The following is a 16,203-nucleotide window of genomic DNA, read 5'->3' on the forward strand; positions in this document are numbered from 1 at the left end:
TTGCTGCACTAAAAATAAGTCTCCCAAGTAATTAGAAAATTAAAATAGTCAAGCCATTTATATAGTTATTTGCATTGTGTTGATTACCAAAAGCGGGTTTCTCGTCTAATGTAATTTCTAATTAAATGATTTTCCTACACTTATTTATTTGTTTCAGTGCATCAGGCTGCTGAAGCCTAAAGACAAATGAAGGCAAAGAAATATGGAATCGGATATTACTCAGAGGGGTTTCTCATCTATTTCGAGGAGATTTTCGGTAAGTGCTTAAAATTTTGTCTGGATTTTCTTCAAGCCTGAAAGAAATATCATTACATTCGAGATTTCAGTTCACAGTGCTCAGCTCGTAGAGATTTCATGATTTTTTAATGTTCACCTTTTTAGTACAATATTTCTGTGCTGTGCTGTTCGAGGGTCAAGCAGGCGAATTGACTTGACTTTTATGGCGGTCGTAAAAGGGACTTTAATGTGTTTTATGCCCCTTGCCAAAATGCGAAAGCAAACTTCTGCTGTCCTTCACATAAATCGCCTTGAAACACAGCCGGAAAGTCCGATGGAATCATGCGTGAGCGCACATCAAATGAGCAACAAACGATGTTTTCTACTTTTGGAATTTATGCCAGGACTTCACGGCATGTGTGTGGCAGGGAATAGAGCAGGCCTTGGGCATTGGCTTCTCGCATCCAAATCAAGTTGTCAATTCGGAAACACTAGGACTGTATGGCAGGCACGCAGTCAAATGAGCTGGCATAAATCCTCGCCGCTGGCCAAATATTGATCGACCGACGTGCTTGAGGTACATACCCTCCTCCAGCCTTCCAGAAAGTCAGCTCGCAGCGTTAGTTTGTCGCCCTCGCCTCTGCTGACAATCTGTCAGGTGCCACTTAACATAAAGGTGGGGTAAGCCGAATAGAGGCGAATGCGGATGCGGGTGCGGATGGTGTTTACCTTTGCCTTTCAGCATGCACGCAAATCCTCCGAAGCAATCAATTTGTTTTTATTGAATTTCGCCCAGCTAGCCAGCACTTTGGCACCGCCTGTTTGGCGAAGGGCACTCGTTTTGAGTACGCATGACGCAGCTCACAAATGCACAGGAAACGGTTTTGGAACCGATTGATAGCAATTAGATTGATTTTTAAAAAGGGTTTGACCAGATTTGAGTACAATAAAAATAATAATAATTGAAGCTAACTTAGAATTATTTACAAATGTTTGTTTTTGAATGATTAAGTGTACTAACACGAACTAAAAGATTTGTTACAATCTGAAATAAAAAATGTAATATGGTTTCTTATAAAAAAAGTGAAATCCTTCCATTTCCTATTTTTGTTGTGTACAGCAGCTTAAGACTTACTACCACCTGCATCGTATCCTGCCGGGCTACCTGGCGTATGAGTGACGTATGGCCAAGCATTTGTTATGGCTCAGCCATCGTCTGAGTGTGTGTGAGTTTGTCTCTGTGTGGGTGCCAGTAAGTGTCCGTTAGTTTGCTCTTCCTGCCATCCATGTAACATTTTTTATTGCTCGCTTCCTGCTGGTCAGGGCAATCTCGTGTGTCTGTCCGTGTGAGCTGGCTGTCAAAATTTATACTTCTCAAATTTCCAGCACAAAACTAACGTTGAGTATACATAGGTCGCCGTCTGGCTTCAAGAGTCCTGGGATGGCTGTTTACGTGAGAGGACAGTTCTTTAAGTGTTTCCAATATAACAACACATTTTATGGGGACCGACTGAAAGTCATAACTATATACTAAAAACCATTAATTCACAATGATAATAATAAAGTAAGGTAGTACAAAATATTCACAAGGCGGGTGACTAAAGTCTTAAGGTTTTCATATAAAGTAAGAAAAACTGCTTTAAAAATATTTCTGTACGTATAGACAATCCTAGGTGCAAAAATAGGATGTTTCCAAATCGAAATCCTAAAACAAACCCATTCCTCATGTTCCACGCCTGCTTTTCGGTAGCCCATTGTTCGCCGTGTTTGTTTTTCGTTGCTCCTGCTCTTTTGGCCCATTTTTCAAATTGATGTCTATCGCTTTGGCTCCTTTTCAAAGTTTTTGGCATTTTACATGTGCTAACCAACAAAGCCCCGCCCGGGGATCGAAGGGGATTTCCGGGGCGAATTGTTTCTGTGGACTACTGAGTGGTGGATGTGGCTTGAGTGCTGGCTTTGCCGTTGATTGCTATCTGGTGGCTCTCCCAGAAAGAGCAAACCGTACAAGTGGCACGAATCAAAACCATATTGATAGTGGTCTGTTTCTCTTTGATTGGTTTATTTTTAAAAAACGGGTGCTAACTGCGCTTTCTCACACATCCTTTGAGTAATGCAATCTAGAAATAAACAATTTTGTATCACGCAATGCAGCTCTCATTTATAATCAGTGTCATTCAACTAAAACTCGATTATTATTGATTGCTTGCCATTTAGCCGAAATTCAATTTGTGAATTCAATTTCGCTTGGCTATCAATTGTCCAAATCCAACCCTGACCTGGCCAACTAAATAAGTTTTGTGTGCAAATTGACGTTAAATATTATTTTAAGTGGGACAAATTTGGGCTTAAAGTGATAACATTTTATTTGCCCTCAAAGTAACATGAGAAATGTTAACTTTCAGTTACTGCTAAAAGTTGGTAGAGCTTATAATGCGTTTCATTGCGAAATCGCATTTTCTGTACAGCTATTTAATCAGTGTGTTAGGTAGACGAAAATATTAAAAATATGATTATAAAATAATATTATTAGAGGGGTAACAAATTGTTTTAATTTTTTAGTAAGATAAGCTAAGGAAGCGAAGAGGTTTTAAAGCCATTGATTTTTTTTACTTTCACACAGGGAAGATACACACAAACTTTTAGGAAATCTAGCAACCCCCAGAGCAAAAATACGAAAAGGCGCATAATTCTAAGGGTGGGCGTGTGCGGACTTAAAATATATTGTTGTTGAGGGTCGCGTACAATTTGTTTTTAGGCGGTTCCTTTAGCCCCTCCTTCCTTCGTCCTGCTGCCCATGCTTGCAATTATTATAAAATGGCGCACAGCATCAAGGACAATGGCGGCAAAAGGAAGAAATGTGGCGCGCTCCTTGGAGACTCATTTTCAAGTACTGGGTCGCTCAAGTGGGTCAGCCCAAGTGGTTTAGGAAAGTGGAGGATGTGGGCCGGCAGTTCAAGGATTTTATTGTTGCCAGCATGTAATTGAATGCAATGAAATTACGCAGCCTCCGACCGGGACTCTCAGTTTTCTTACTGTGTGTGACTATTTGTATGCAGAATTTAATTGCATTTGTTGTCTCCGTGCCGCTTGAATTTCAGTTGGCTGGCATTTCCGAGCTTGCAACTAAATTGGTTAAATTGATGCATTTTGATGTCCTTAAAAAGCCCTTAACTGTTCTTAGAAATAAGCTGTTTTGATGGTTTCTATCAATGATGATACTCACATCTAATAGAGGTTAATATTCAAATTTTGTTGAAGGACTCTTTTTGGTTTTTTTCGATTGAGCTTCACTTTGAGAGATCAAATAAATAAATAGTATGTCTTAATATATTTTTCAAATTATAAAACGGTGTAAATTATATTCAAATTCTCATTTCATTGTTTTGCAGCGGCGGATAGAATGATCTCGATGACAAATCATTTCACTTCTGCCTATAACCTATCATTCAAACTCTCACCATATCGTGTAACTTTAGTAGTTTTGCTCTAATGCTAAGAGCTAAAACAACAGATTGCCCCAAACACGTGCCAAGTAAACACAACCCCCAATCTCATGTTTATATAATTTTCACTTTTACCCCTTCACTTTTTCCCATTTTCTTTTTTGTTTGTATTATCTTTCTATTTTCTCCCCGCTCACAACTTAATTCACATGCCAGACTGTTCAACTGACCAGTAACTGAGCCACAGTGCCCATTCAGAACTCAATCAACAACGGACTGACCCATATTTTATGGGAAATTTTCGGCCTGGCCCCAAATAGAAATAAAGCTCAACAGCCTGGGCTGCAAAATAAACTGCTAAATAAAAAAATGTATATATGTGTCCCTATACCTCCTCGCAGTTGTCTGCTTAGGTCTGCCTGCAATTTAGGCTTATCACTCTGGTTCCAGACCATTGCGTATTAAAAACATTTTTGCTACGCCAATAAAAAGACGGAACAAATTTTGCATAATTCGGGTCATAAAAATGAGTCCAAAGGCAAGTTGCTGTTGCTGTTGACATTTCCTTTGGCCAGAAATCTAGGCAATGGGGTTAGGAACGAGCGTACAGCTTTGTAGACTGGAAAAGATAATTTAGCATTTCCTTGGGACTATTAAAAAAAACTATTATAAAACGAGCAATTTACTGGCTGGTTATAAAAATATTGCATTATTTAATATATTTTAAAATGAAAAAATTAATTTTCACCTGCTAGAATAATTTCCTTAAGCTTTTGAAAAGCTGGTGTGCTTTTCATTTAGTTGTTAGTCCTCATTATGTTTTTCTAGAGATTTTCCTTCCTCTGTACACGCAGTTTGTGTATAAAGTCAGCCCAGTTATGCTGCCTGCTCTATGAAAGAACCCCGGGAAACGGCTTCTTTTTTATTGCGCACATAAAATGACCGGGCCAGACAACATAGGAAGTTACACGAGGAGAATTTATTTAGGGTCTCGGAAAAATCAGCCCTGCTGCTGACAGACGCCTGATGCTGTGAATTTGCTGAGAGACATCTACTCAAGCCTCCAAGCGGTCATTTGTCAGATGAAAAAGCATCGCACAAACTATGTATATTGTTTGTCATTAACAAGGTCGCCAGAAAAGGCGGCACAGGCAGTGCAAAAAGTGAATGGAAGGGCGAAAACTAAACTCGCTTGATGACCTAAAGCTGTTACTCACACTATAAAAATGCTACACGTTTTAGTGATTGTAATTATACGAAAACAATATATATATAATTGTTCAGGACTTTAGTTAAATTATAACAATAATCAATTAGAGGAGTTCCTTAGAGATATCACACTCTTACTAGATTAAAGATATTTCAAATTTATTAAGATTTTTAAATAATTTTCTGGTGGATATGAGATCATGCATTGCTATTTTACTCTGTACCAAAAGCCCTTTGAGGGTACGCTGAACGTGTTAAGCGGGGTGTGCAAACCAACCTGACCCACAGCGCCTGACATTAATTTTGTTTTCATAACTTGGTGCAGCAGTTACATCCAAAGGACAGCCGGAGGGTCCCCGAGTAACCCGGCTTTTCCTCAGCATCGCAGTTGCTGGCTGGAGAATGAAGACACTTTGTTGCACTGCTGGCGTTTCCTCTGTCGCCTCCTCGCTTTTTTCCTTTTCGGGGTTTTTTCTTTCAGCCAAAGCGTGGGCTTGATTGACATGCTGTCTGTCTGCCGCTTTTCCCCGTCTTTCTGCAACCTTTTTCCCACTGCTTTTTGTTTTGGCCAGCTGGCCATGGCATAAAAAAAAACATACATAAAGCAAACACGACACCAAGTGCAAAAACAAATTAGCACAGTTCTCGGCTGGCTGTTGATGCTGTGATGCATTTTTGACAATGAACATCAGATGTCTGTCAGTCAGCCAGTTGGGTGTGTGTTCTGGTCACAATGAGACAATCAGTCAGCGAGTCAAGGTTTGGCAAAAGAAAAAGGATGCAGAAGGAGTGTCCCTTTAAAATTGGTTGTGGTTGTGTTGGAAAGGGCAAAATGATAATGACTCCTCTTAGTGTTCGAAACAAAAAAATTACCGTGCAAAAAAATCAAGAATTCTGCAGATGCAATATAAGTAGTATAAGCAAATATGTAACTTAACATATTTTATTTATTTTGTTTTTGAGTTACTCAAAATGTTGTTGACATACATTTTCTCACAATTGCACTCTTTTTATAGTCATTTCCCATTGAATTTGACCCATTTTTTTGGAAAAATTATGCCATTCATGCAGCCAATGAAAAAATTACCCTTCGGAGTCAGCCAACCAACTAACAAACCAACCCAGAAACCAGTTCATACACACACTGCTCGCATTACGTTTAATTTATTTAAAGCTTGCATTTTCACACTCCAACGCTCGCCGACGCTTTCCTTTCGAAGCCGTAAAATGGAGCAACGCTGTGCCATTGGACTTTGCGTATTGTTGGTTATTTGCATAAAAATCACGCATACGACGCGTTGCACGCCGACCCTCGCTCAGCAAAGGATCCTTAAATTCGTTGTGCAGTGATTTCAAGGTTAGCAGGCGCCCAAAAAGAGTGCTCTGGAAACAGAAAAGTTTTTGCAGTAATTATGGAGATTCGTGTGCAACAATGGCGGATTAAAAATTATTGCTGCACACACAGCGAGTCGCTGGTTTTGTTCTGCCAATGTCATTGTCGCCGGATGATGCACCACAAAAGTTTCATTTCCCTTCATGTGCATTCGCATTGTTTGGCATTGCACTGAAATGGGCATTAATAGTCTCCGTAGTCGGTTCCGTATTTTTCTGATTTTTCCCGCTTTCCTCGCCGTTTTGTTTTTCAATTTTTCCCATTCAGTTGATGACTCTGCTGCTTTGTTGCCGAAACTGAGTGTCTAGGACCGGGTTTATTTTCAATTAATCAAGTCCTGCGCATCAGACTCATAATGGATCCCATTTGAAGGTTCCCTTGCTGCGATGTGAATGCCTCTTGAATACGGAAAGCGAACGAATGAATGATTAAATACGGCACTGTGTGCCACGAAAATAAGTAGTTAACTATTGACAGAGCCGGCGAATGGAATATTAATTGCCAGTCGCGGTGCTCTTTCCTCAGCCACCATATTTCTTGTGCCCTCTGTTATGTTTCTTTCCGTTGTCAACGCCATTGTCTTGTAATAAACAAGTTCGGGACAGGGGTGGTCCGGATCCTGGCCCATAATATTGGCAGGGCAACATAATAAACATAAATCAAGTGCGCCGGCATTGTACTCCGTTTTACTGGATGATTTGATATTGGCCTGCCTGCGATTCCATTTCGGTGGGCACACACAAACAGAAAGCTGAATGCGAAATTCAAGTACGTGATAAAGCAGTTCAGAATATAATATATTATTGTGCCATTATTAAAAATTTGTAGGTTATATTATATTTTATCAGTTTGTTATATATACTAACAAAACATCAAATGAATTAATTTCATTTATAAAGGATTTTTACATGCATATTTCTTGCAATAGAAAGTTTTTACTCAGAAAGATTGAGAAACTTGCGATTCTAAGTTCTCTGTGCATTCCAGATTTGGGCCATTTATCTTGGACTGTTTCATTGCCCGACCAGGCTGCCACACATGCATATCATACTCGTCATCGTTTTTATTATCGCCCAGCAAGTGAAACAAAAGGGAAAACGTTCCTCCTTCGGCGCCATAAATAAGCCAGGCCAAGTAGGAAAAACAATTCTGGCTCTAATGAAAGTCATGGGTGTGGGCAGCGTGTGAGGTTTATGTCTTACACTGCGTGGCACGAGCAAGATTTCACTGCCTTCTTCGGCTTGGCTAATAGATATTTATCTGGGATTTTGTGGGTTAATTTATATCTTGCTCTGAGGGGAATTGATTTTCCCACAGAAAAGAATATAGACCAAGTTGTCGTGCAATTTTACGTAATTACTCGAGTATTTCTTATCCTAAGAATTACATCAAAAAGTTGCCTAAGTGAGTTGAGATATGCCTGTAAACATATGTAAAAGACATCACTTTGAGCTTCTCTCCTCTTCCGAAATTACGCCAAAGACTTTGCCTGTGTCTGACACAATTTTCATATTTTTATGATATTAACTCGTCGTTGTGTCACTTAAAACCTCAACGTAAATACCAAAGTTACCCTCGCCATTCTGGCACGCATTTCGAAATTAAAATTCTCTAAGTAGAAGCCAGTGAGAAAATAACAAATTTCGGCTTGTGATGAGGGGGGTTTTCATTCGCAAAAAGAACTCACACGAGCGTGATGCTGTTGTCTTTAGACAAGTGACACTTCGTCTCAAAATGGCACTCTGTTAAAACATTTATGAGACGGAAAGCCGAGAAAGCTAAGGGAAATGGGAAAAGGGGTTGCCCCCGGCAAAATGTGTGTTCACTGCGCAGCTTATTTCATAGCAGGCGATCTCAGAAATTGCCAGCAAATCATGGAGAAAGAGTTTACTGGCATGTCTGGAACAAAAACGCCTTTCGGAATGTATTTTGGAAAGGTGTGACTCTGTAATTGAGCGAAAAAAAATGGGTTACACTCGTGAAAGAATGTCTTACAGATGTGTTTACTTAATCGTCTCTTAATAATGAAGTTGAAACATTCTTGACAGCTTCAAATAAACGGCTTTTGTTTTGTTTTCCACATTTATATCTTCTGCTTGTTACAAAAAATTACATTTTTGCAGTGTAAATCGGGAAAGACCTTGAAGGCAGTTCACGACACGCAATGACTTAAATTTGAGCTGGCAGAACGGGGGCATTGATATTTTATGGTCCTTCGGCGGATTTGACAAAAAGCTTCACTTTCCTGGCGCTTAACGAGTGCCTTGGGCGATGATTATTCCCTCGACAACTTGTCAGAAATTTAAAACTTATCAACGCGGAGGGCTGATGTGGCAGATTCTTAATGTATGCAAATTAAATTTGCCTCTCACATTTAAATCAATATTTGTCAGTTCTTCTGCTGCGCTTTTTTAATATGTTTCTGTATAGATGTTCTTTTTTAATTATAATTGAAAGTCCCGCCACAGATACATTTATCACATATGTTTCAGGGGAAAAAGAATTGCTCATTTAATGGCTGCCACAATACAATTTATATTCGCCTTGGTCCACGAAATGGGAAAATAAAAAGGTCAAAGGAATGCTGTGGGATCATAAATGGAAAGATATAATTGCAACAAAGGTTTCAATTGCCCCGTTTAATGTAAAGTTTTAATGATAATTGGATGTAAAGTCATGTTAAGCGGCCTTAATTATTAAAGCAAAAATAAGCCACATAAGATAGATTTCGCAACAAAAACTCAAGAAACACTCAATCCATAAAGGCGATCGATACATGCGTGAGCACAAGTAACTCTTTGGTAATCCATTTGTTGAATTTTATTCATGGAAAAAACATTAAATATTCAAAGCCATCAAACAAACGTATGGCCATTAAGAGGAGCCACCAGAAAGAGGCCAAAATAAATCCTTAATTAATTTTCGATTTTATCAATTGAAAAAAAGGGAATTCGGTTTCATTGCAGCTGGTGTACGTCCTCATAAACTTGGGATTTATTTGCACCCACATGGCTCTTTGCTAGTCTGCCAATCGCTGGGTGTAATAACTGCAGAATAAATTCAACCCAGAACGGGCAGTAAAAACAATTAATTGGGCAGCAGCATCAGCATTCATTCCATTATGGATGTCAGCACAAAAAACTGCAAAGATGATGGCCAAGGTGGGTTAAAAAACGGGTAAAATGTGGGAAAACGGGAAAAAAGAAGGTGGGAGAGGGGGCTTCGAACAGTTAGCCGACCCCATGTGCCATATAACCGAATTTAATTATTGTTCATGTGCTGAAATATGAGCAAATTTATTTATGGCCCTGCATGCGATGCCAGGTGCCCGGCAGAAGTTATCGTAGGTGGACTTTTCGGTTCCGGTCAGGATGGGGGAGTCCTTGTTGTCATTGTTGTTGCATAAATAAATGTTGCTGGCATACACGGTATTTTTTTATTTTGCCCTCAGTGAATGCAATCGATTCACGGCAGGGTCTCTCGTTCACCTGTCCAGCCTGCCATGCAAATGCTACGCCCCTTCTGTGAGTTATGGGCGTGGGTGGCGTATGATTAATATTCAATTACATGGCGGATCGTCCTGCTCCTCGAAAAACTATGCATGCGACAGGAGCCCCTCGCCTAAGTGTGCTTCACTTGTTTGCCTTCGCTGGAAAACTTTGCTAATTGCCCTCGTCAAGAAAATTAAAGGAAACCAAAGCAAAACAAAACAAAGCAAAACAATATAATGAATGCCCGGAAAGAACCAGAGTCGATTTCATCAAACTTTACATTTCTGCTAGACAACGTGTGCCTTATTTAATTATGCCCACGCTGAGATGAAAAAGGAAACTCTGGAGTTTTACATGTTCGCGCAAAGCGGTGGCGCGAAAATACATTCTTCTTAGCACGCAATGCGTTGAAAATTAGCTTGGAGTGAAAAGAATTTCAAATTAGCGTAATTATACAAAAATGTTGATGCCCATCGAAGCATTATGAAGGAAAGTCGAGTTGAGATAAAGTTCTGGGGAAAAAATTTGAAGCAACTCGCAGCTTTTCAGATTAAGTGTGACTTACAGAAAAATTGATGGGGATATCATGTGTAGTTATTCAGCTATTATAAAAATCGGAACTTTTATATGTATGGATAGCACTGCACAGCTTAAAATGATAAGAATATTTTTTAACTAGTATTCATAATGTTTATCAAAGGAGACTCTCTATATAAGCTTCAATTTGCTAAACTTCAATTTCCAAATCTTTAACCTTAGTAAGTCTAACTTAAGGCCCATTTGTTCCACTTTAATTTACTTTAGCCCACCATTATTCAAATAACTTCAATTGCGGTCTTAGTTGGTATTCCGATTGCGTGTAGTTTTGGCATTCGCCAGCCGCAAATATATCAAACTCTAGCCATTTGACAAGGCCAATGTCCATGATTTATGGCTGCCATTATTTTATGTTTAGCTGCACGGATTCGTGACATATTATTACTGCAATTGCCAGGCAACATTCGGGTCTAGGAATAATTTCCTTATCGGCGAAGTTTACCCAGCACTTGCTGGAAACTGAAAATGAATTTGGCCAGTCGCTCCCGAAATGCTCACTTTGTTATTATGCAAGTAAATAGCAACGCTTCGTTTGCATGAAGCAAAATAAACATTATGTTTGCCCGGTGCGGCTTTTAGTTGTTTAACGTATTGTGCTCACCATTAAAAATTAATTGCCATTTTATGAAAACAATAAATTTTTTGCGCATTTGTTACACTTTTCGGCGTACACTATAATTTTAATGACAGCTGCAATTACTTTCTTGTTTGCTATAAACATATCAAATTCAACTTGATGTAGCGGAAATTAATTAATCATTCAGCTGGAGTTGCCATTTAATAAACCTTATTCATATTTCAGGTCATTGGTTTCCCAAAAAGTTTTCCATCTTTCATTGGCGCAGTATATTTGATAGTGTTTGCTATTGGTTAAAGTTTTATTCGCCTTTTTGATGCGGCAGGCGAATAAAATATCACAGCTCTTGCGCCTGCATCAGCTTCATAATTAACTAATATAATATTTCTCGCTTGTTTTCGATTTTATTTGAGCTCCTCAATTGATTCATGCCAAATTCATTAACCCATATGTGTCGTGTGAGTGCCTAATGAGCGACGACATCGCTTGAAAAGCGCATCGACTGAGCGTTTATTAATTTATGCATTTAAACCATGCCCGATTGCGCATCACCAGCCCATCAGCATCCCATCGCCTGCGCCAAATTTTGCATATTAATTGCTCATTAATTGTTGATTAGCTTTCAAGTGCCGCAACGTGCCGCCCTGCCCAGCCCCCTGGTAATCCTCAGAGTTCAGACTCAAGGATACGCCGAACTTATCCGAGGCAGCTCGGAATTAGTGCGACAAAATGTGGTAATCAATCAAAAAGGGGAAGGGCGCCTCCGCAGCTCGGGCTGGGTTCTTTCCTCGGGCGAAAATACTTGCAATTAGGCATTATTAATCACAGCGACTAAGCACCAACACCAGGAGCTATCGGATATAGCTTCGCAATTAGCCAGGGCTATGCATGAAGTGAGCACTTCCGGTCCTGGCAAATAATTACATTGGTCATCGCCATTGGTGGTGGTGGTCACTGCGCTAATGTGCTAGTATTATTTTCTCATCAAAATTAATATTTAATTAAAAGTCAAGAGCGGGGGCTGGCTGAACACGCGCCGAGAAAAGTTAATTTCCTTTTGGGAAATCCACCATGATATTCATTTTTGGTCGTCGGCAGACCTAATGAAATTGGGGTGAAAAATAACTACACAGCTGAATAATGCTGCAGCGAATTAAAATTTAATTACAGAGGATGAATAATACTTTTCTATTTTACATTCACATATATGGCAATGCTTTCGTGGATTCTGTGCAATGTTATTTATTGTTTTTGATTAAAAAATGATGCAATATAAATTTCGTTCATTAAACGTAATATATAATTTAATGAAATTCTTTGAAATAGTTACCAGCATGGAAGTGCAATATTAACTTTCATTGAAAAAAATTATTGAACTATTTTACTGATATTTTGGTTGGAAACACTTTAATTAAGTAAGCGGCTAAAAGTAAAGGTATATTGTTTTAGCAACATAATAATATGTGCTTTCTATTGTTATCAATTATACTTTCATCAACATTTCCATTTCATTCCATTGTAAAGAAATCAAGTAAAAATGCGCGATGTTTATGTGTAAAATGGATTATTTAACAAGTGTTTCTCAAAATACCTAAATTGTAAGCAACCAATTGTTATGCAATATTAGGCAGATATTAAAAAAATACATTGGTTTAAACTGAAAGTGCATTTAAAACACTTCAAATAGAAAACAGGAGTGCAGCGATAGCTCAGATTTCCAGGTATCACAGGTATTTTTATTTGCTGTAGTTTCACAAGCCGAGTGAGTGCAAGGGTAAATGGATTATGAATGAGCAATTGCATTCACAGCAACGGAATATCATGCTCGAAATACGAGTGCAAAAAGAGCCTGCCTGAAATGCAAATACACAAAGCGACAAGCAGCAAAGAATTGAACTCTAATGACTGACAGAGTTCATTGCCAGGTCGCGGATCAGAATCCGATTTATGGACTAATTGCACTGCTCATGTCAAATGCTCAACTCGAGGGTGTGGGGTCGATTGTCTGTTTGTATGACAGGGAACAAGGGCAATCGAATAAAGAAGGGCGCCAATCGGGCAGAATATTCGTGGCCAAAACACTTGACTTGTGCGTGCCCGCAAGTCGACAACTAATCAATCAGTGAAAGAAGCCCTCATGGTTCATGTGATTCCTCGCTTTTTTTTCGAGGAGCATCGTATGATGGATTAGATCGGTCTGAAGTTTGATTTTCGTTTTTTTCGACATCAACCACTTTCATCGCCTCCGAAAGCCCATTTCAAGTTTAATCTCGCGTGGCGAAGTGACCAAAGACAGCAGTGAGTTTCGTTTAATTATGGCTTGATTTATGACTCAATTACCGTTTAATAGTCCAGACCGGATCCTAGTGCCTTGCTTTGATTTGCAAAATGTACGTACTTTCTCGGGAATGGCTTTTCTATCTCGTCACACTTCACTGGAACTTCGCAGTAGGGCCTTTGGCTCAGCTGGAGAATTTAATTTTCTTTAATATTTCTTTCTCTGGTATATGCTTTTCACTTTTTGTGCCTTTGGGCTGCCATTTGGCTGACTATTTATTTCTATTTTTCTGCCGGGGCAAGTTGGCGCCTCACACACACGCACACTTGGGCACAGCCACACACACTGGCACAATAACTTAAATTTTCGCTTGGCTCTTCGCGAATTCCGGCTGCTGGCTGCTGCCTTTTATCTTCGTTATATTTTCTTGAGTAGGTCAGAAGAAGTTGATATATCCGTTGCCTACTTTTCTGGGCGTTGTTTTTGGTCGCGCCTTGTCAGTGCAACAACTTCTGTACGCACACAGCAACACATCTTAGCCAAATCGCACACTCACACACACAGCTGCTGGGTGGTATTTTTGATTCGTTCGAATTTTGGGAAAAGCGCGACGCGCTCGATTCGTTTTCAAGGCGCTTGGACGGTCGCCCGATTACCGCTACCAAACAACACAAATATCGAACGTGAACTGACATGGAAATTCGCTATTTCAGCCAGCCAAAAAGGCCCAGGCCTCTCGGCCAACTTCGCTCGGGCGTAGCCGATTCAAAAGCACTGTCAGCTGCAGCGCCAAACGGCCATGCGACGAACTAATCGAGAGAGCTCTGAAAATTTTAGGGAGCGGGCGCATGGCATTTGCTCGTCTGGGAGCGAAAAGTCCCAAGAGAAACTAACTCCTTTCGAAGGGGAAAACTTTTTGATAGGGGGAAATTTCCCCTTTTTTTAGTACTTCGAAAATATTTACCTCACTTAACTTGTTGCTAATGAACATCAATTCGGGGATAATATTTAGTCAAATATTTCAAAACTTGAGAAAGGAATCAAAGTTGGTTTTAGGAAAGTAAAAATATAAATATATATATTAATTGCCTGCTAATAAGTTGTCAATTTTTAGATATTGCTGACGAAGGCCCTTGTATTTCATTTTGTTACCTTGTAAACCATTGGTTCATATTGCAGAATTTCACATACAGCGTCTAAGGATAACGTTTTATACGTGGCTGGGAGATCCGGAAAGGCATGAGTGCAAAATGAAACCCTCACGGTTCTGTGCGTCCCTTTCAAGATATAACGGTCAGGAGGAGATATAAACTCACAGTGCAAGAACCATCGGATTCTACACTGGAATTTTCGTTTCAGCAAGGACGTTAGTCAACACTAGTTCGCATCGTACCTTACGCCAAGGCTATATAAATGCCTGTTTTTTTGCCTTGTCACATCAGCGAAACATCTGAAATTGGCCACGGATCTCATCACAGACACTTTCCTAGGATGTCTTCGTCGTCTCTCAAATCTTCACGGAACAATTTTGGGTGCGGGTGCCACCCCCCACGCACATCGCGGGTACTTACAAACACCCAGTCAAAATCTGAGTGTTCAAGCAAGTACCCCGTTGCACAGTGGTTCCCATTGTAGGGGTAAAAAGACCAAAAATACTTCTAGTTGAGGTAGACACTTGAAACTTACCACAAAATGTTCTTATTTTTGTAGGATCGGACCACTATAGCATATAGCTGTCATATGAACGATCAGTTTGAAATTAAGTGTTAGTATGGAAAACTTTTTTGTTTTCAATTATTTTGCAACGCAAACATGGAATTCTACATAAGAAATAAGTAAACATATCCAGGGCGAGCTTAGCGAAAATTGTATGCTATTCATATAGCTGCTATTCAGCCGAAAATCGTGATTTTGTTTGAAAAATCATTTTGTTGCAAACAATATTGGATTCAAATTTTTCATTCATTTAATAACAACAACCACATAATAATTTTTTACGTTATATACATTAATACACTTATATTTTAATTATTCAAAAAATATATAATACATTTATATGTGCAAATGTACAAAGTGAAACAATATCTAATTTAAAAAGATTGCTCAATTAAATCAATGGTTGATTTTAAAAGCTTTGACTTTGGTTTGCATGGAAGTTTTCTTTGACCAGTGATAAATGGATCAGAGCTCAAGAGCTCAGTACGGGACCAGTACGGGACCAGTACGGGACCGAAAACGGGACCAGTACGGGACCAGTACGGGACCAGTACGGGACCAGTACGGGACCGAGTACGGGAGCTCAGAGCTCAATAGAAGTCTGTTCAAAAGGTAAGTCTGTTCTCTTTGTAAGCATACAACTGAGTTATTCATATGCGTTGGAGTTGCTTCGCATGTATAACACCTGGGCACCTGTCGGCAATTGAATTAAACGTTTTCTTAATTTTAAAATGTTAATAAACAATATACAAAAAGAATTATTAAGTTAAGTCCATTAAGGAAATGGACATAACGAAACCTCCAACGAAACCTTCAAACATAAACAAAAAACATCTGCAACTATATACTTATACTAAACAAAACAATAATTTACGCAAAACATAGAACGTCGTACTTATAATTTTTGTTTTAATAATATACTAAATACCATTTTTTATTATATTATATTATTCCATTACAGAGTAATGTCGATTTACAAGGTTTTTTTATTGACTTTACGGACAGCTTCACTTGCAAGTTGCTCACGCTGCAATATTCGATTGATATCATGCTGTCTCGTTCGATGCTATTCTTGAAGCGGATAGTTAGAGCAAGACAAAAACATGAATAAATTTGAATAGCTATACCAATTATGAGAAAGTAATGATACATACATTTAAAGTCAATATTTGGACTTTGATTTCTTTATTTTGGGCCTATGGGGGGAACCACTGTGCGCTGTCGCTCCCACTGTCTGTCCCGCCGAATGGCGACTCAGGATTGATTGTTTTATATATTTCCAA

At 39.2% G+C, this 16,203-nt stretch overlaps 1 protein-coding gene across 4 annotated transcripts in view; it reads right to left on the minus strand.

Annotated features, from left to right (window-relative positions):
- Positions 1-13,916, minus strand: part of LOC6727109 (neuroligin-3) — a 71,153-nt gene extending 57,237 nt beyond the window's left edge. For 3 of the 4 annotated variants that reach the window (XM_039295431.2, XM_016175841.3, XM_016175843.3), the window contains exon 1: positions 13,267-13,916. The gene's annotated coding sequence lies outside the window, so the exon portion shown is untranslated. The remainder of the gene's footprint in view (positions 1-13,266) is intronic. The other variant, XM_016175842.3, reaches the window with a different exon arrangement.
- Between the last annotated feature and the right edge of the window lie 2,287 nt (positions 13,917-16,203).

Source organism: Drosophila simulans, chromosome 3R (genome assembly GCF_016746395.2).
Source record: "Drosophila simulans strain w501 chromosome 3R, Prin_Dsim_3.1, whole genome shotgun sequence".
Taxonomy (NCBI): Eukaryota; Metazoa; Arthropoda; class Insecta; order Diptera; family Drosophilidae; genus Drosophila; species Drosophila simulans.